Here is a 21,506-nt window from a genome sequence, read left to right as displayed (position 1 = left end):
GCACACTGCCCTGCCCCCTCCCTGGTCCCCAGAAGCTGGGGCTCACCCGGATGCACAGTCTCCTCAGTGGCGGGGCCTGCGCTCGGAGGCCCCTTTGCCGGGGCTCACCCGGATGCACAGTCTCCTCAGTGGCGGGGCCTGCGCTCGGAGGCCCCTTTGCCGGGGCTCACCCGGATGCACAGTCTCCTCAGTGGCGGGGCCTGCGCTCGGAGGCCCCTTTGCTGCATCTTGGACCCACAGTTGACGAGTGTGGTTCTCATTGTGATGAAAACTCACTGCATGTTTTCAGAGCCGGGGTCCATTTTTACAATGATTTTGGTATCTGATTTGAAGTATACCCTTGCTGAAGAATTTCGTGTTGGGCCTTGGGGGAGTGACTTGCACTGAGTCTAAAAATGTCCTGTTTCTCAGGCCATGGACATCCTGTTTCTCAGGCCACGGGTCTCAGTGCAATGACTGAAGTACAGTTGCAATTGTGGAGGGCATATTCTAGCATCCAACAAAGGGAACAGAATCGTTAAGTGGCAGTTCCCAGGGCCCTGCACCGGGCAAGGCGTTACGTCTGGGTTTCTGATGGGAAGGACTAACCTTCTCCCTGTCGTTCTGGCTTGCTCTACTCGCCATGGAGACTCTGTGTTGATGGATTCAGGAGGAGAAGGATGACGCGACTTCTCAGCCTTAGTTGCTCGTACTGTCCCAGACTTAGATCCTTAGGACATGCCTGAGCGGAGGTTGGCTTCCAGAAGTGTCCAGCTTCCTGTCTGGGTGACAAGCCTTGAATGATGGTATAGGGTTAGAATATTCTCTTGTCGTCTCCTCGTGGCTGTGTTATCAGGATGAGGGCGCAGGGGGACCTGTGTCCGCACCTCAGGTGCCCACAAAAGGGTGTGTCAAGATTTGCTTCAGATAAGATAGGGGGGCATCTTGCAGGCTTCATTGCGGCTCAGGGGAGGAGGGCAGAGGAGGTGTCCCCGAGGACTCTGAGAGTCAGGGGAGGACAGTGCGTGGGAAGGAGACGTGGCAGTCAGTGTGAGTGGGAGGAAGGGAGGGGGAGGAAGCAAACAGGAGGCAGGGGCACATTTGTTGAATACCTCTTTCAGACAAGGTGTCATGCCACATGGTAGAAACATCAGCTGTGTAAGAGAAGGTCCTTGGAGGGTGAGAAAACCAGACAAACCCACAGTAGGAACCAAGTTTGACTATTTCAGGGAGATAGAATGGGAACTGAAATCTTCCCAGTATGGACTTGGAGATTCGGGGACCGGTGTAGCCCCGAGAACTCAAATCTCCTGGTACGGTGGAAGGCAATCCGACCTGGGAGTCAGAAGACCTTGGTGTCATAAGCTTGTTGAGTGAACTTGGCCAGATCATTCACTCCCCTGAATGGGGAGTTGAGAGAAGCACATGTGAGCCAAAAACAGACAGCTGTGGGTAGGTGGCTGTGCTGTCAATAGTCTGGGGCAGGGGCTGGGCATGTGGTGCTAGGAGTGGGGACAAAAGCCTGGGTGTCCCCCTTCTGCACTGGGACCTCAGTGCCCTGCCAGCCTGAGGCCCTCCGTCCCCTGCCTCTTTTTGTTAAATACCTGTTTTTGTGACTGTAAATGTAACACAGCTGCTTCTTATAGAAAACATAAAAAGGCATTGAGAAATGAATATGAAATATTAAGAGTTTGATGTACTCCCCTTCGGCCTTTTTTCGCTTTGCTTGGATCAAGCTAGCTGGCTATTTATATATGTTTTAATATTGCAAAATTAGGATCCTAAAATCTATCTGTGGTTATATATTCTTAACTTAGCATTTTATAATGAAAAATTTCCCTATATTATCGCAGATGCTTCCAAAACATAAGAGGCATAATAATAAGCATCATTTGTTGAGCATTTGTTACCAATGTGTCGCAGGCTGGTTCTAAAGCTCTTACGGCTGGAATTTCATTTCTTCCTTATAGAAACTCTGTGAAGTAGGTAGGATCCTCTTCCTCCTTTTACAGATGAGGAAAATGAGGTCCAGAGAGGTTGTGTCACTTGCTTGAAGTCACACAGCTAGTAAGGAGCAGAGCCAGGATTTGACCCCAAGTCAGTTAGACGTGGAAGGCCATCGTTGTAGCCATGACAGCACGTTCCGTCACGCACCTTACGTTTGTGAAGGCTTGCCACGACTGTGGGGCATTCCCTCGTCAGACCGGCAAGGGTTTACTCATTGGATCTCTTATTAGGTCGTTCCCAAGTTTTCGCTTCTGTAAACAGTTGCCAAGATGAATAGGCCTGCCAGTTCTGTCTCTTCTAGTCCCAAGGCCTCTTCGACTCCCTTGTTTATCTGTGCGCCAAATGGTATCCCACAGCTTCTGCCCCCGCCCAGGTGTGAATCCACACGTTGTCCAAACTTCTGGAGTGAAACAAATCTGAAAGACTATTCCTTTTCCTATTAAGTTCACTCAGTGGGGAAGGAATTAAGCAGAGGAAATCATTAGGGGAGTCATTCAGAACTCTTCGCTATAAGATTAAATTATAATTATTTACAGGGTTGGTGTCACCATTTCTAGGCAGGATGCATTTGTTTTTCTAATTTATACTTGCATAGCAATTACTGATAAACAAACTTGGAGGTTCAGGATGTGTGTGCAGAGGACTCGCGCTCTCGCCTGCCCCTGTCCTTTATGGATCCCTGGATTCCTGTGAAAATGTGATGCTGCTGGTTTATGAGGATGCTGCTTTATATCGCCGTGCATTAAGATTTTAGGATGTTTTCTTGAGGGCTGTGCCAAGTCATAGAAAAACTGCAGATCCTGTTAGAAAACATGAATGTGAACAACTGGGCATCCCTTCACCTATTGAGAAGATAGAGGCAGCTTTGAAAGGAAAAAAAAAAATCCACTACCTCTTTCCCAGATGGCAGATTCCCACTTGATTGAGGATGGTGGGGCGGGGCGGGGGGGGGGGGGGCGGTGGCATGGGATGTTCCTGACTCAGTTTCCCCACTCTTCTCCTCCCCCTGTGGGATACAAGCAGGAGAGTTTTCATTAGGGGTTCCGGTTGTTTGGATTTCACCGACCAGTAAAATTTCCAAACAATTAGGGAAATAGAGGGTTGATCATTTTTTATTTTGCCGGGTTAATGAGTCTTTAAAGAAAAGCTGAAGAGGAAGGTGGACCAATGTGGTAATAGTGGCTGTTCTGGGCAGGGCTAGGAGCAGGGGGACTTGGCTGGGGGTCAGGCACAGTGCCTGCCTAGAGGGGGCCTGCAGAGTTGGGGAGAAGGGGCAGAGAATCTGGAGAAGACATTCAGGAGACCACTGTCCCAGACCCAGAGGGGAAGCACATCTCTGCCTGGCACCCTCTCGCTGGCTCTAATCGATGATGCCGCAGAGTTCCGTTGGGCCTTCCTCTCTCCTTTGCTCCTTCTCTTTCTCTGCTTCTCTCCTTCCCTCCCGGGGTGGGGGGGGGGTGTACAGTTTCGTCCTGTAACAGGGACGACAGGCAAGGCCTGACCCATGCTCAGAACCGAAGCCACCCTTTTCCTGGGGGCCGGCCAAAGGGCCAGCCGCAGGGGGTGTGTTTGTGGTGGGGAGGCTGGTGGAAGGAGTTCAGAGCTCCTTCCCACCTGTGGGATTTCTGTGCAGATCCTAGAACCCTCCCCCTCCAGCTTCTTGATTGTCACCCCCGCGGTCAGTCTCTACCAGTGATTCCCATCCTCTCTTCCCTGCCCCCTTCAGTATACTTGGACTTCCATTCTTTATTTGTTTCACTCAGATCATTTGCGATCTCCCTGCCCATTCTCTATGTCCCCACACCCCTAGCCAAGCCCCCATGGACTTCTATGTGACAGACTTGCCTCCACCAAACCTTTGAAGTAGGGAAGGAAAGGAGGGCACGCTGCAGGGCTCCAGAAGAGAATGCTGCCCTCAGGTGGGAGGACCAAGGCCTCAAGGCAGGGGCTGCATTGGAGACAGGCTTCGAAGGGTGGGTACCATTTGGATATGGGAGAGAAGGGGACAGGGAGAGCATCATCCTAGGGCTGCTGCCGGGCATCCTACCCAACATGGGAGCTGCCCTGATCCCTGAGGTGCAGGGCCAGGAAGTGGTCCCAGGACTCTCTCCACTGCACCCACACTGGGGTTCTACCGTCTGCCTCTGAGCCTCAGTGGCTCCTCCTCCTGGAGAACAATGCAAGAGAACCTGCTGGACTGTCTGGATCTCCTGCCACTTGGGGCTGCCCAATACTCTTGGGCTGTTTCTAGAAAGAGAATTTCCCTGGAGAGCAGGTTCAGCCTCCTCTCTGGATCCAGCTTTGAGGGTTTTTCTTTCCTTTGTTCCCCTTCCTTTTTTGCTTTTGTTTTTTTTATAGGTAGAAGTACAAAAGTTCCCATCCACTTTACAGACATTCAGCTTGATAATTTTGCTAGCAACAGTCTTTTTCCTCTTTGAAAGACTTTGTTTTAATTATTAAGCATTTTACCCATGAAATTTGAGCCAACTAGAACCATTTGATCTCAGCGACTTTTAACTAGATATTTCATTCAGGAGTCATTAGATCCAGATATAATTAGAATGAGAACAGCATGCCAACGGGGATTTGTTAATAATAACTATTCATTTATTTACTCATTCGCATGTACTTCATCAAACCATTGGTTTAGATCATTTACGTTCTTTGTTACTTTTCCCCTATTTATTTTCAGTAATCATTTATTGAGAGCCTTCTAGGAACTAGGCTCTCCTAGGTGCTGGGGAGACAAAGACACAGGCCCGTCCCCAAGGAATTATTTATCCCCATTTATGTAATAGCCATGCATCATGCCGGACCCTGGAGCTCACAGTCAGGGCGAAGAGGCAGACTATAATTAAATGCTTGACAATATCCTATGTTAGGGGCTTTTCTAAAAGGTGTAAAGAAGCTCCCGTGGAGACTGAAAAGAGAAATGTAATAGTTAGTATTCTTTTGGTTCAAGAAATAGAAACCCACCTCCAGCTGACTCAAGCTAAAAAGGGAATGTGCTGGCTTCTGTAACTGAAAAGCCGAGGGATTGGCTTCAGGGACTGCTGGATCAAGGTATGCAAATAATACCATCAGAATCTATTTCTCTCCCTCCCACAGCTTTGCTCTCTTATGTGTTGGCTTCCTCAGGCATGCTTTCCCCATGATGGAAATGCAGCTTCGTGCATTCTGTTGGTTTAGCAATCCCAGCAAAAAGGAAGCTTCTCTTTCCTGGTGGGTCCCACAAAAGCCCTAAGATGCACTGTGAGTGTTCTCTCGGGCCAGGCCTAGGTCGCGTGACTCTGTCCTGCTCAAGCTCCCGGATGGGGATTGGAGGAGGGTGGTTCACCAAAGGCAAACTGAGTCACAGAGAAGATGATGTTTTCCTGTCATGATGGGAGGGGCTGCTGGAAGGACTCTGATCAATGAGCCCCAGAGGGGGTGACTTTTAAATTCAACTGAGTTGCAGGAGTTTACCACGGTCTCGGAGCAGGAAAGGGCCTTGGTGTATTGGAGGCACTGCAGGGGGGTGCAGGGTGAGCGCAGGGAGACCATGGGTCCGGGAGAATCTTGTCCCGTGTTCAGAAGCTGGGAGAGAATTCCAAACACTGTAACAGGCTGTGGAAGTGTTCTAAGCGGAGAAGTAATGCAATTACTCTGAATTTTAATTGGCTCCAACTGGAAGGCTCGGAAACCAGTGATAAAACTGTTTTCGTGACCACCCAGGCAGGAGATAATCCAGCCTTGAATTAGGGCAGCTGTGAAGGGATGGAGAGGAGGGGGTGACCTCAAGAAACATCTCAGATGCAGAATCAGCTGTTTTGGGGGGTTCATTAGAAAGGAGGAATGGAGAGAGGGGAGAGTCTGTGTTGACTCCCAGGTTCCTGGCTGGCTGACTGTGGTAGGAGGGACACAGCAGAAGGAGCAGGGCTTGGGGACAGGGACACAGGTGCCCTTGAGTGCTGACCTACAGGCTTTTGAGGCTCTCTAGTGGAGATGGTCAGGGGGAATCGATAGCGAGGCCTGGAAAGCTTGGAGTTGGGCTAAATACCGTGGCAGGGCCTTGAGAAGTCACTGTCAGGAGCAGCACCAGCACCATCATCCTTGGCAGTATCTCCATCATCATGGTCACCCTTACCGACTTCGTCTTTATTACCAACACCTTCCACCATGATTTATTCATTCAAGCAGACTACTTAGGGCTTCTGTTGCCAACCTTGGGCTTGGCATGGGACTATAGTACTGGAGGAGGCAGATAAAGCCTCTGCCTTTGTGGGACTTCTGGTCTACCTGGCAGAGATTGACATTAATAAAAATCACAAAATAAATGTAAAATGCCTTGTGTTGACTGTCATGAAGGAAATGAACCGGATGAGGACTAGGAGCAGTGGGGCCCTATCAATATGAAGTGGTCAGGGGAGGCCTCTCGGAGGGGGTCAGATTTATGTTGAGACCTGACTACTGAGAAAGAGCCACCATGGGAAGGACTCAGGGATCAGCATTCAGGGCAGAGGGGATTGCACCTGAAAAAGTCCATCATCACAGCGCCCTATATGTCCTTAAACTTCATACATGGGAGTGTCATGAGCCTAATGCCTGTCCTCTGGGATTTTGGTTTGTTTGAACATCAAGAACAAGGCAGGGTCAAGGTCTCAAGCTGGCAGAGAAGCTCAGGAAGCAGCTAAGATGGTGCATGACCAAGGCTGCTGAACCCAGTGGCACTTGGAGCTGGGAGGGGGATAAGCCTATTCCAGCCGAGACGCAGAACCTCCCGCCTTCCTGTGGGGTCCTGAGGCCCTTGCTTCACCCTCCTTCCCTGCCACATCACAATGCTTTCAGCCACCCCAAGAAGCTGTTCTCTTCTGATGGAGCCCATGAAATTGCATCTGTTGTATCCATCAGGAGCCAGGCCATAAATAACCAGCCCTTTAAAATGTCATCTCCCCTATCTCTCAAGAGTTGGAAATAGCATTCCCAGCCCCACTGCTGAGCAGTAGGAAAGGATTAGTGCCCTAGCACGCCACTGGCAGAACACGTCTGCAGAGTCCGGGCTGCGCCTTCTGCGCTCTCCACGGAGCACCAACGTGACTTCCTCACTCCCCTGAGCCTCTGAGAACTTGCTCTCAGAAAGAGAACAAAAGCTGCAGCTGAAGGAGCAGGAAGTGAGCTGGGGTTGTCCACTGTTGGCACAGTGACTCGGCTCCAGAGCTTGTGATTTGGCCAAGTTCTCTGCGTGGGAAGTGAGGGTCAGGCAGCTGTCCTGCCCCCCGTGGATCTGACTGCATGCAACAGGTTTGTACTAAGTACGTCGTCTGCACAGGGGCCCCGGGCCAGGACTGGGAAGGGCACCAGACAAGATGCTCTTTTCGACCTCTCTCTATTGAGGAGCTGCCAGATGCCTGATGGTGCCACTAAGACAGATGGAAGGAACTGTTCCGGGCCCTTCCAGAGACCTCTCATTCTGGCAAAACCTGCCTTCCAGAATGACATCAGTTCATTCAGAATGTTTAAGACCCCAGTCCTGGTCTCTGTTTTCATGAAGCTTGACCATAAAAGTTTGTTCTACTCAAGTCTTGGCCTCACTTATCCCGTGGTTCATCTTGATTTTGCCTGTCTCTTGCTCCTACAACATTTTCTGGCTTCCTGAGCCTGACCTAAACCCTTGGTTCTAACCCTGAGCCTCTACTTCCTTCATCCCAGCTGGCCCTCATTTGGTGGCTGAGGGGCCCAGTGTGTGACACTCCCAGACCCACCAGGGAAGCAGGATTCATACAGAAAACCAGCATTTGACAATGTGAGGAAATGGCCGATGATCACTGTTGAACTCAGCAGATTTCATCATCTGGGAAGCAAGAGGGCCAAGTTGGCTTGAAAAGTGGGAGGCTTCAAGGAGAACCCTATCCCCTCTGGGAACTTCTCATCCAAGGTCTCAGACGAGTGATCTGCCTCGAAGTCCTCTCTCCACATTAATTCCTCACTTACTTCTCCATGGCTTCTATCCCCAGCCTTCCTCTGAAACCATTCATATTAGGATCATCATCAGAGACCCACCCCTCACCCCATCGCTAACCACTTCCAGTGCCAAATCCATGAGATGGTCTTCAGGTCTCCTCTTACTGGCACTTCTTCATTCTCTTAACTTGTTGGTTATTCTCTCCTTTTAGAACATTCTCTTTGTTTTATGCTGCTCTCTCTGATGCTTCTTGGACCTCTCTGACCATTCCTTCTCTGTTTCCTTTGATGTCCCCAAGACTCTGCGCTTGCCTTACCGCTCTTCCCATTCCATACGCTCTCCTGGGGTACTCTTATCTGCTCTCACGGTTTCAGGTACCACCTGTTTTTTAGAACTCCCAGATCTGGCTCCCCAGCCTGGCCTCCCACTGAGCATCAAACTGTAGAGCCTACTAGCTGTGGGACGTCTCCACCTTGATGTCTACCAATGTCCCCGAGTCAGCATGTCTCAACGTCACTCATCATTGACTACTAAAATGGGCAGAGTTTGTTTGCTTTCTTAGTTGATGGTATCACCTTCCACCAAGTCTTCCAGAAATCTGGGAATCCTCCCTGTTCTTGGAGTTCTCCCCATGTACCTCCTATAACATATTTTTCCATCTTTACTGCCACTCCCCCAGTTCAACCCCTCATCTTTTCTTCTTTGTGAGTTGTAATAACCTCCTGACTAATCTCCCAGCCTCTTGGCACTCCCCACTGGTACCAAAATGGTTTAATTAAAATACAGATCTGACATGCTAAGCCCCAGGCAAAAACTTTCAATCATTTTCCATTGTCTGTGGGATAAAATTCCAGCCACTGATAAGGCCCTGTTTGATCCAACCCTTGCCTGTCACCCCGGCCTCAACTCTTGCCACTTCCTTCTTTGAGCTTCATTAACCTTAAAACTCAATGGTATAATACCTCAAAGGTTTCTTTTTCACTCATGTGACCTGTCTGCCATGGGTCAGTCCAGAGTGGCTCTGATCCACATAGTAATAATGCAGGTGGGTATCCAGGCTCATGGAAGTTCCATGGTCTTATAGATGCACCATCTGGAATGTGTGGCCTTCTCCAATGCCATGGTAGGGAAGAAGAGTGGAGAACCTAGCACGTGCTTTTCATTGCCCCAGCCCAGATCTGATACATATCACTCATGTATTTCATTGGCCAGAAATCACCATGTGGTCCAGCCTAGCTGCAAAGAAGCCTGGAAACGTGATGAGCAGGTGAAAGTGTTGGTGAGTCAGTATCTCTCTGCCACACCTCATCTTTCAGGATGACCCAGGCTCCTGTCAAAGGCCAGCCCCTCCCTTTATGTTCTAGACCTCCTCTTCCCCAGACTTCCCTGCTAAATTCATCTCCTTTTTCTTGCATCCATTATTTTTTTCTTCTCTCTTGAACATTGCTAACAGCATAGAGACATGTTCTAGTATCCACTGTCTAAAATCAAAACAAAAGCAGCACGCCCCAAAATCCCATTTCTCATTCCCACGCAGCTGCTGCCAGTTATTGGAAATGGACCCTTTCTGTGTCTGCCCCACCTGCCACTAAAGCTGACCTCGAGAAGATTGCCAGTGACCTCTGGATTGCCAAATCCAGGGTGGCTTCTCCCTTGTCACCTGACTTGGCCTCTTGGCAGCACACGACACCGGTCATCTGTCCTTGAACTGTTCCCTTCCCTTGGCTGTCATGGAGCTGCACAGCTAGCCACCTGTGGCCAGTCCTGCTCCATCTCCTTGTCTGTCTCCTCCACCTTCCAGCCTCTGGCCTGCCCTCACATGCGGACTGCCCAGGCTCCTGGAAACCTCCTCTTCTCCATTTACTCTCTTTTCCAGGTAACCTCAACAAATCACATTTTGGCTTTCATTATCATTTATTTCTATGCCAGTGGCACTCAACTTTAATGTCTAGGCTGGAGGGACCCTCTGGGCTCCATATATATATATATATATATATATATATATATATATATATATATATATAGTAACAGGAATCTCAAAATTTTAACAGGAATCTCAAAATGAACACTTTGAAGCAGATATTTTTTATTGTGGTAAAATGTACATAAAATTTGCCATTTTAACCATTTCTGAGTTTACAATTAAGTGGCATTAAGTACCTTCACATGGTTGTACAACCAACAGCTCTCCAATTCTAGAACATTTTTCACCTTCCCAGACTGAACCTCTCTGTCCCCACTGAGTAACACCCCATCTGCTCCCGTCCTCTGAGAACCACTTCTCTGTCTCTATGAATTTAACTGGTCTAGGGACCTCATATAAGTGGAATTATACAGTATTTGTTCTTTTGTGTTGGCTTATTTCACTTAGATTGTTGTCAAGGTTCATCCATATTATAGCACATCCCAGAATTCTCTTCCCTTTTATGGCTGAATAATACTCTGTGGTATTATATATCACATTTTGTTTATTCATTCTTCTGTCCGTGGACATTGGTTTCTCATTCCCTCCTCACCCCTAACCTGTCCTCTGCCCAGCCTTCTCCAGCTCTGTCTGCTCCCAAGAGGAAGCTGTCCGTGCCCATTCTATGCCCCAGTATTTCTGGCTGCTCAGTGGCCTTGTCTCCCTGCTTCTGCCCCTTGTAACCCATTCTCCATGCAGTAAGTTGGGTGACTGATGTTTATATACATCAAATCATGTCTCCCTTGTTTAAGGCTTGCTAACGACTTCCCATTGCACTTAGAATAAAATCCTACAACAAGACTCTATGTTATTGGGTCACTGCCCACCTCCTTGACTTCCCTCCTACCACTCACACCCCTCACTGTGCCTCGGCTACACTCGCCTTCCTCCTGTCTCTCGGTGGGCTAAGCAGACTTCCTCCTAGGCCTTCTGCACTAGCTCTTCCCAGGGCTTAAGATTCTCTTCCTTCAAAGTTTTTTTTTTTGTTTTTTTGGTTTTTTTTTAAGGACCCAGCTTTTTTGAAATGCAAAAGTTCAATTTAAATCTTCCCTCTTTAGGGGCACCTGAGTGGTTGGTTAAGTTGGTTAAGCATCTGCCTTAGGCTCTGGTCATGATCCCAGGGTCCTGGGATCGAGTCCTGCATCGGGCTCCCTGCTGAGCAGGCAGTCGGCTATTGTTCTCCTTCTGCCCCTCCCTGCTCGTGCTCTCTCTCTCAAATAAATACAATCTTTAAAAAATAAATAAATAAATCTTCCCTCTTTAGAAAGGCCTTCCCTATGCACACAATCTAAAGTAACCCTTGCTCACTATCCCAGCATCTGGTTTTATTTTAGGCATTTGTCAATACCAGATATTTTCTTGCTTGCTTACATGTGTCTCTTTTCTTTGCGCTTCCCCTGCCCCTCCACTGCCTGCAGAACCTTGAAAAGCCCCAAATGCAGTGCTTGGCACTTAGTAGGTGTCCAAGATTGGCTTGTAGGAGGAGAGACCTACTTCTGTCTCACCAGTACCAATGTCCTGTGGCTAATTGCAAAGGTTAACATCGAGCCTCTCCACCAAGTATTTTAAGTGATAACCTTCTTGGGGGACATTTGCAAATTAGCCCTGACTCTTGCTGATTATTCATCCTAAACTCAGTCTGATTAATAATTAATCAGCAAACTGCTTGGCCAGAGCAGGCTGATCAGTGCTAGAAAGGATCTTAAATTATGCAAGTCACTTGGCCAGTGTTGAAAAATAAAAAGCTCAGCAGTCGACAGAGCTGGAGAGGTTTGATTGCAATGTGAGTGAGGTAAGGTTTCTCGCTTGTTTGTTTTTCTTTCTGTCTTTTTTTTTTCTTTTGACGAAGAAATCAATTAGGCTTCAACTTGCAACCTCAGAGAGAGACTGAGTAGCACAGAAATAGAAATGTGTTAAATATCACTTTCTTTCTTTTCTGTTCCTCCCCTTCAAAGGAGTTTTGCTCTGGGAGACAGAGGTTAAAATTAGCCAGTTTGTTAAGCAAATGGGTGTCTGGCACCTGATGTCAATTTCTGCAGCCACCTGGGTTCCAGCAACGGCCTTCACCTCCTCTGAGCAGCGGCACGCTGGGCCTGGCAATAAGGAGGTGAGAGATTTGATGGGCAGTGCTCACTGCCTGCCCCGGGCTTGGGGCAGAATCAATTTGCCAGCAACCTGTCCCACCAGGAGGCCTTCTTGTACTCTTTGCCTCCTGCCTACAAACCCCAGGGAGACAGGAGAAAAGGCAATCAGAGGGTGATGAACGGGCTCCCCATTGCCAGGAGTGAACTCGGTGACCGCTGGGGACCCTTTCAATCCTCAGTCTGCAGCCTCCACCCTCAAAGGCAGGTCCTGTGTGTGGCTTCGTCTTTCTTCCAGATGCCCCTTCTGGTCATTGGAGATATGGCTGTTGGGGAGACTCAGGGAAAGCCAGAGGGGGTCTGCTAACATTGATCTCTGGGCCCGAGAAAAGGTGCAGGGATACAGGATTTAGCGAAGTTAGTGCGGCCCTGACGTTTGTCAGAACCAGCAGGGGTGACAAGACAACACCCCAGACCAACTGAGTCAGACTGCCTCGGGGTGGAACCCAGGCATCCATACTTTCAAAGCTCCCCGTGGGCTCTCTGTGCATCAAAGGGGCGAATCACGAACTGATGGAGCTTGCTAGGCTTTTAGGAAGGAGGTAATGAAGAACATCAAAGAGGGAAATAGGAAATGGGCTTCTCCTGGGATGATTGTCTTCCCCAGAGTTGCCTGGAAGGTGTTTAGAATGCTGAATCCTGGGTCCTACCCCGGCCTACTAACTCTGAGATTTCCGAGTGGGTCTAAATTCGGGATTTGTAATCATTGTCCCAGGTGTTCGGAAGCAGATGACATTTTTAGAGCCACGCTAGACCTAAACAGAACCACCCTTTCCAGAGCAGCAATATGGAGAGGGTGGACTTTTGCCCATTATGAAATGTTCCATCTTTTCAGGAATGGATCCATTATCAGATTTCTTGGCATGGAAATCCCTGGGTCACATTTGACGTATATGTCTGGTTATGGTTTATGTTCCAGTTTGGGCAAGTGCCTGTTTTACATAAAATGAGGCACACTGATTCCTAAATACTGTTTTTTATTAATATTTTTATTAATTTATTTAACAAATGATTTTTCTTGCCTCCTCTGCATCAAGCTCTGTGATAAGCCCTGTGATTATGATGCTGAACAAGAAAGTCTCAACCCTCTGGCTTTGAAATATAGCCTCACCGCCTAGTCTACCTGGGATGGGCCTATGCAGTGTCTCCTTTCTGAAACCTTGAGACGTGCTGGCCTCTCTGCCCCACCCCACCCCCGCTGGGCTCCTGCTGCACTGGCATAAGCCACTTAGTTTCTCTGGCATCCTTCTTCCAGCAGAAACTCTTAAAAAGCATGAACTTACCCATCATCTCTGAATCAAGTCGTGGCAACAGACAAGGGCAAAGATTTGCTGACAGTTCGTTGAATAGTCAAGAGATTGTTTGCTTGTTTATTTGTCTTGGCATTCATCCTGTTACCAAAGGGCTCTGAGACAAGGCCGGTGCGACCAAGCGCCATATGCCTTTCTTTTGGGTGGTGGTGAGGAGGCGCCGAGGCTCAAGGGTCTCTTGATTGCCTCCATGAGCCCGTTGGTTCCTGTGCCGAATGACGTCTCACATCTTGTCTCATTGAATTTTCAGTACCATCTGCAGGTTAGGTGTTTGCCTACCTACCTTGCAGATGAAGAAACTGAGTCTCAGAGGCTTCGCCTTCTCCTCCCCTGCACACTGACCTCTTAGGCTGGGTTCTACCTATTCCCCTCTCCCTGGATCCTAGGCCAGCCACTCCTGGGACCCTATCTTGTCCTTTGAGCAGGTGCTGCTCTGGTCAGTCTGGCCTCTTCAAGTCTGATTATCTGCCTCCCTCTTGCCTTAACCTACCTCAACAGGTGTAATAATCTTTAAGAGCTACTGCATGTCAGGCCCTGTAGTAAGGGTGTCATGTGCATTATCTCATTTAAATCCCGACAAAACTCTTGTGAAGGGATGTGTCATCCTCCCTGTTTTTCAGGTAGAAAAGCTGACTCTAGGAGGTTAAGAAACTGGCCAGAAGTCCTACAGCTAGTAAGCGTTTGAGCCAGGAGTTGGACCCCTGTTCTCTGGACTCTAAACCCTGGTCTACCCCCACCCCCTCTCTCTTCTGCTCCTCTGAGCTCTGATTCCTTTCCAGGTCTGACCCTATTGTTGATGTGGCTTTTTGATTTTCTCTTTACAAGTCACAGGTCCTCTCTGCCCTCCCTGCATGAGCCCTGGTGAGTCCGTCCTGGGTCCCAGCCCACAGAGAGCAGCCCCTGCCCACCCCACCCTGCAGATGTCTCCAGGATTCTGTCTCCTCCTCATGTCCCATGATAGTCCGATCTGCAGCAGGTCCCTGGCCTTTTAATCAAGCGTTCAGTTTTGCCTTGAATGAGGCTAGAGTCTTCTCTGTTCCTGTGACCCACCATTGAACCTTGCAGGCTGCTCCCCGAGTAGGGGGTGGGTGTCACGTGGTTTCTGCACGGTGCTTCTCCCGCCTCCCAGGTCTCTCTCCTGATGGTCTGCGTCGCCAGCTCTGTGAAGTAGTTGTGAAACCTCCTTGGAGGATGTCTGTGACAGGCCCATCTAGAGGATGTTTGATGGCAGAGCACGTGGGCTAACTTCCACACGAGGTGCGTGCTGAGTTCCCAGGAGGCTTGGTCCTGCTCCTGGGATGCCTATGGTCCTTCTGCGTGATGCCGTGACTCCAGGTGTCCCTGGCCCAAGTGGGGAGGTAGCCGGGACTTGGCCTGCCGTACCTCCGGCTCGGCTTCATGAGCCCAGGTCTGCAGAGAGGCCCCACATCTCCCCTCCGGTATCCTGGGAAAGATCCCCAGGACTCCCGCCTCACCGTGTGGAATAAGGGAAAGGGCATGAATTTGGGAGTTGGTGTTGGGTTCAATGCTGGCCCTGTTGCCAACTATTCACATGATCTAGTGAACTTACCCTCCCAGGGCCTTGCACAGAGTCACGAGAAACATCTGGCATGGACGATTTTGGACAGGCCCAGCTTCCCAGCTTTTAAATCCTGCATATGTCCTTTCTCTGACCTTGCGTGGCTAAAGCACCTGGAAGGGCCTCCCCTGCCCCACCTGCTGCCCCAACCTGCCCCTGTCCACACTGCACCTCCCGCTCCACTCCAACAGCATCCTAGCAGACAGACAGCTCGCACTGCTCCCTTCGGGGCTTCCCGGGTACCGGGGGCTTAGCCTCTGCAGCTGGTGGGTCAGGGAGGCAGCTGGGGCCTGAACCCAAGTAGGACAAGAGATTGGCATCACGGTCTGGGCCAGGCAGCTCTGAGGTCCCAGGGCTGTTTTGGCGGTGCCCTCAGGGGCAAACAGAGAAAGACAGGAGGAACGATGTGGCTTTGACACTTCCCTTTGAGCAGAGTGTTCAGTGTCTGAACCTCAGCTGCCTCAATTTTATGGGGCGGTGAGTCCTTCGCACCCCTCCTCAGCCCGCCACCTGCTGGGGACATGCATCTCAGCGCACAGAGACTTCCTAACTTCTCCTGTATGAACACAGCACCACCAATTCCCTGCCAACAGGGTCCACGCCTGCCAAGGTGATTTTCCTGGAACTGGGAGGGTTTTGTTTTTGTTGTTTTATGTATTCGATTATTTACTTATTTATTATTTATTTTTAATGTTTTTTAATTGAAGTATAATTGACGTACAATATCCTGTTAGTTTCAGGTGTCTATCACAGCGATTGGATATTTTTATGCATTAGGAAATGATCCCCATGATAAGTCCAGTTACCATCTGTCACCATACAGAGTTATTATAATATTGATTCCATTCCCTAGGTGGGGCATTACACCCCCATGACTTGTTTCTTTTATAACTGGAAGTTTTTTACCTCTGAACCCCCTTCACCTGTTTTACCCACCCACCCCCACCTCCCCAATTTGGTGATCAACGGTTTGTTTCCTGGAGGATTTGAGGAAGGAAAGACAAGGACTCTGTCAGCGCCAACTGCACGTCAGGCATTGACGCTGAGTACTTCCTTTGCATCTTTAACTGGGAGAAGCCGAGACTCCAAGGGGTCCTTGCGCAAGGTCACGTGGGAGCTGGGAAGCTGCAGCTTGAGGACTGGGGGTGGGAATTCCGGACTGGGTGTCGTGGAAGGCCTCCTGGGCCCCCAGCCTCGGCTCCTGTTCTCCCCTTGTGCTGCATTTGTCCTTCGGGCTGGGCTCGGTTGGCGCCGCCGGCCAGCTTCCCAGCTGCCAGGCTCATGGCGGCCTCCACGTACCACCGGCTGCCTAGAAGACACGCCGTGAGCCCGGGACAGATGGCCAGCTGCCTCCCCCGGTAGGAGAGCCCTGTCACTGCAGACAAATGGCCCGTGTCGTTCAACCACGTCTTTCTCGTTGCCGGTCTGCGGCCTGAGTTGTCCAGATAACCTTGTTCATTTAGTGTTGTCTTGAAGGACGTCACAAAGGTCCCCGGGCAGTGACAGCCCAGCCTTTGCCCCAACCAAGGAGAGACGCAGGCAGGCCTGCTTCCTGACTTGTGTCGGCGGCCCGTTCAGCTCTTGCAATTATCAGAATCTGTCAAACTCCATCAAGTGGCGTTTTTCCACATAAAGGCACGTGTCCCTTAGGCCTGGCTCTGAGCTGGGGATGACATCCTGGATGGCTTCCACCAGCCATCTCCTTCACAACTGTGTCTCCCAACCCCTGCCCATGGATGCCACCCTCAGCCCCCTTCAAAATGCCCCCAGTCCCCCTGCTTATAATTACCCTCCTCAACCCCCCACCTCCACCCCCGGTGCCTTGGCAAGTAATTACCTTCCAGGGAAGTTAAGTCTCTGACAACTCCTAGCCCAGCTGGAAAAGATTCATTATTCTGTATCTGGAAATAACCAGGCCCATCAGCACAGGGCTGAGATAACACCAGTGTAAAAGTTCTCTATTCAGGAGAATTAATTAGGATTCCTTATTAAAGATCCCATTAGGCAAAAGGGCATTTTTATCTGTGATAGTCAGCTGCTCCTATTTTTCTAAAGCTATAACTCTAAGTTTTAAAAAAGAGAAAACCAGGGGCTGTGCTTTCCTCTAAAACAATTCAGTGTCAGTTATGTCTTCATCAGGATGTGAAAATAGATTTTCTCATTCAATTTGCAATGCTTTATCTGTTCAGAGTCTGGTAATGACTCCACTGTATCCCTTTAGCAAGAACCACAGCCCCAGGTGGGTATTTGGGGGAGTGGGATGTTCGGTTAGAATGACTGCCAGAGAAACTGCATTTTTTTTTTAGCAACCTGGGCTGGCAAGAAACGCTGACTCTACCATGTACTCTCTCTGTGACTTTGGGCAAGGCGCTGAACCTCTCTGAGCCTCACTTTCCTCCTCTTTAAGTCTATCTCCCGGTGCAGGGGGTGGGGGATCAAGAGTATAGCTGACCCTTGAACAACACGTGATTGAACTGTGTGGGTCCATTTTATATGCAGATTTTTTTCTGTAAACACAGCACAGTACTATAAATGTGTTTTCTCTTCCTTATGATTTTCTTTTCTTTTTTAACTTTTTATTTATTTATTCATGAGAGAGAGAGAGGCAGAGGGAGAAGCAGGCTCCCAAGGAGCAGGGAGCCTTATGCGGAACTCGATCCCAGGACCCTGGGATCATGACCTGAGCCGAAGGCAGACGCTTAACCATCTGAGCCACCCAGGCGCCCTTCCTTATGATTTTCTTAACATTTTCTTTTCTCTGGCTTACTTTATTTTAAGAATACAGTGTATAATACATATGAATACAAAACACAATTGACCTTGAACAATGTGGGGGTTAGAGGTGCCAACCTCCCGTGCACAAATCTGCACCTAACTTTTGACTCCCCCAAACACTTAACTATAGTAACCTACTGTTGACTTTGATAATATGAACAGCTGATGATCACATATTTTGTATGTTACATGTCTTATATACTGAATTCTGACAATAAAGTAAGCTAGAGAAAAGAGAATGTTATTAACAAAATCTTAAGAGAAAATTCATCTTCAGTCCTGTAACTAAAATATCCACGTATGAGTGCAACCCATTCATCCCTGTTTTGTTCAAAGGTCAGCTGTATGTGTGAACCACTCTGACTACCCCTTGGTTTCCTCATCTGCAAAAGGGGAGGGTGATCCCTCTTCCAAGGCTCTGGAAGGGTTCAAGAGCAAGTAAAAGCATGTTGCCCGTGGGAGGCGTTTTATACATGCACATCAAGCCCGAAATGGACCCATTTGGTATTTCCCTCCAAGAAGCCCTGTCGGGACCCCTGGAGAGAGCTGTTCCTGCTCCCCACCCTGAGAGAACTGAACTCATTTGTCCGGCCTGGGGTCTGGGTATTAACCTCCCTGGGCTATTCTAGGGTACAGCTGGGGCTGAGACACCTCGCTCTGTATCATCTAGGTGAACCTCAGTGATGGACACACCCTGGCCTCCGTGGCTCCCAAAGGAGGCAGTGCAGGGGTGGGGAGGGGTCGCCTCTTGACCTCAGCGGCTGTACTGCTTTCCCCTCAGCCTGGGACCCAATGCCCAAATAGACTTTGTGAGATGGGCGCTCGCTGTAAACCCCACAGATTTTTTTTAAATTGTCAAAGAGAGCAGCCGCAGCTTGTTTATCTTGAGCGAGAGAATGGGAGGAGTAACAGAATCTGAGGCCTCCAGAAAGTTCTGAACAAAGCGTGTTGTTGTTTTTCTCTTGCCTCACCCCATGGATAAGGACGTGAGTCCCTAAGCACCTCTCAGCAAGTGCATGGCGTAGCCAGGGTGGAATCCGGGCTCTCCAAATCTCATCCAGACCTGTTTCCACCACCTTCCATGCTCCTGGGCTCCCTGCCACTGCACCAGCGTTTGCCAGACTTCTCATGAGAGAGTCACAGCTGCGTCGCCTTCTGCAAGATCTGTATCCACACAAATGTGTTCACACCATGTTCTTCTGTCTGCCTGTCCTGATACACCCCCCCAATTGCTTGTGCCTCAGTTTACCCGGTAGAGGAGCCACCTTAGCTTCTGGGTTTTCTTCTCACTTTTCCTTCATATTGCTTTGGCTTCAATCCTCTTTTAAAGCCTCTGACCCTGCTCCCTCCCCCATTACCTCTCTGACCCCCCTCCTCTCTCATCCACTTCTGCAGCCACACTGGCCTCCTTGCTGTTCCTCAGACACCAGGCTCGCTCTTTCCACCTCGACCACCTGGCGCTTGTGGTCCCCTCCACCTGGAATGCTCTTCCTCCCAGGCATCCACACGATTCACTCTTTCACCTCTTTCCGGCATCACCCCTCAGGTCATCCCCTCAGCGAGATCCCCCTGACCCCCTATTTAAAATTACCAGTGCCTCTCCCCACTCTTTAGAACATCTGCTTACATCCGTTTTTTTCCTCAGCTGGATCTCCACACCTCAGAGTGTCTGGTGCACAAAAAGCCTGGAACTGGGGGGTTCCAACCCCTCTCCCTGGTTCCATCCCTGGAAGCTCTGCTCAGAGCTTCACACCCATCATCCTCATTCTCCAGGTCGGAAAACTGAAGCAGGGAGGTGGCATGTGGCCCTCCCCAAGGTCATGTCAGGTGATAGTCAGGAGTGACTGTGCCAGGTCGTCTTCAACCAGCCACAAAGACTGTCAGGTTAGTTGTGTCTGTCTCCACAGCCTGCCTTGGGCCTCGGGGTCTGGCTTTACTAGGTGAGGCCTCCTGGGTGCAGCTGCGTTCAGCACCCACGTCATGCAGACAAATTGCCCTGCTGCACAGATGTGTTGCTGGGAGAAAACACGGTCTGGGCTGAGAACCAAGAAATCCTCTCCGCCTTGGCACTCCCCTCTTCACCCCCATACCCCGCCCCCCCTGCCAATTCCCCCATCAAATAATTCCTGATAATGAAGTTAGGATGATTCATTGGTTTTCTGATGAGCGTGAATTCATCATCAAAATCTACATATTTCAATCCCCTGATATGTGCTCTCAGATTCCTATCCTGATTAATATGTAAAGTGCTTTATCCTGTGACTTCACAAGAGAAAACCCAGCTTGCTTTTAGGGGCCCGCAGGGTTCTGGGCAGGGTGGGAAATGCTGCCTGCTCCGTGTTGGGGCTGGTAGAAGTAGCTCAACAGGCACCTCAGCTGAGAGGATGTTGGCTCAGAGTTGGCTGAGCTCAGAGTCCGGCCCTGGGAGACCAGGCAGTGAAGCTTCAGACGCACTGTCTCATAACCCGAAAGCCCTGGATGCAAAGTTGTTCAACATTCACAGTCCCCCAAGCTTGCAGGGGCTAGGAATAGCCTACACCGCATGTCTGGGAGCCTGGCGGAGATGCAGCAGTCCCCTTCTGAGCCTTCTGGAAGGCCAGCCAGTGTGCAAGCCACTTTTCAGCCAAGACCATCTAAGCCTGATCCCTGCATCCGGTCCCCTCGCCTCTCCACAGAGCAGGCTCAAGTTCAGCAAGCAGCCTTGGGCCTCCCTTTCCCAACCCCAGCCCCTAGTACTGCCCTGGGACTGTTGACCTCCTGTTGTGTCTAAGATGCCTATCATGTCAGATGGAGCCTGCTCCAACCCCTTTCACCTCGCCCACCAGACATCCCTACCGCTCCGCCACCAGATTCTGCTGGCACCTGGACTGGACCAATTCTGGCCCACACCTCCTTGGATTCAGACTGTTGCCTCCTACCCCCAGGTGGGGCCACCCCTGCCTCTCTCAGCCTCCTTCCTCTCTGACCCACAAACCCAGACACAGGTGCACACACACCACAGGATCTCCCACCAGGTGCTGTGGCCACTGAACCCACGAGTGGCTGTTTGCCCAGAGGGCAGTAGAGTCAGACATGGTTCAGACCTCAGGGCCAGGATTTGGGCAAGGTTTTCACCTCCCTGAGCCTCTATTTCCTTAGCTTTAAAATTCGGGCCATGAGGAATAATAATTTACACTGCGTCAGGCTGCTGTGAATTTCATCCTAGCACTAAGCGACTTGTCTAGCATGTAGGTGACACTCGGTAGTGAAGCTACGGGTGGCATTCATTCTCATCGCCACGGACTGGGGTGAGCAGGTACTCCCGTTTTCCTGATATGGAAACGGAAGCTCAAAGATGTTGAGGTTGGGGTGTGGTTCAGAGGAGCAAGGCAGCACCTCTTCTCCACAGAAGGACCTGGAGCCTCTTGGGGGAAAAGGATCTGGGACCCTGCAGAAGATGGGAATTCCCATGAGGAGACCTGCCCTGTAGGAGATGGGGACCCCGTCAGCGGCCTGGATGTCCCAACAAGGCGGTCGTCCCGACGGAGGAGTGCTGCTTCCTGGCACATCATATGTGTCTGATGCTGGAATTCTTGCCCCTGGTACCAGGATATTTTCCTAGTTTAGGTTTTCCCAAAAGCAGACCTGAGACAAGGGTTCAAGGGCAAGTAGTTTATTGGGAGGTGCAGATGACACCAGGAAAGAAGGGGGACATGATATGGGGAAAGGGCAGAAGTGGACACGGGGTATGTGAGCACACCAGCCCCCACAGTGGGGGCCTGGGGCATAATCCCACCGGGAGACTCTGGACAACCCAGGTCTGCAGAACCCA

General features: G+C 50.0%; 1 protein-coding gene across 1 annotated transcript in view; it reads left to right on the top strand.

The window, feature by feature from the left end:
* Positions 1–21,506, top strand: part of CSMD2 (CUB and Sushi multiple domains 2) — a 594,848-nt gene that overhangs the window by 221,584 nt on the left and 351,758 nt on the right. The window lies entirely within an intron of this gene.

The sequence above is a fragment of the Zalophus californianus genome, chromosome 4, assembly GCF_009762305.2.
Source record: "Zalophus californianus isolate mZalCal1 chromosome 4, mZalCal1.pri.v2, whole genome shotgun sequence".
Classification (NCBI taxonomy): Eukaryota; Metazoa; Chordata; class Mammalia; order Carnivora; family Otariidae; genus Zalophus; species Zalophus californianus.
Note: the sequence above shows the minus strand (reverse complement) of the source record. Positions and strands in the feature narration are given on the sequence as shown.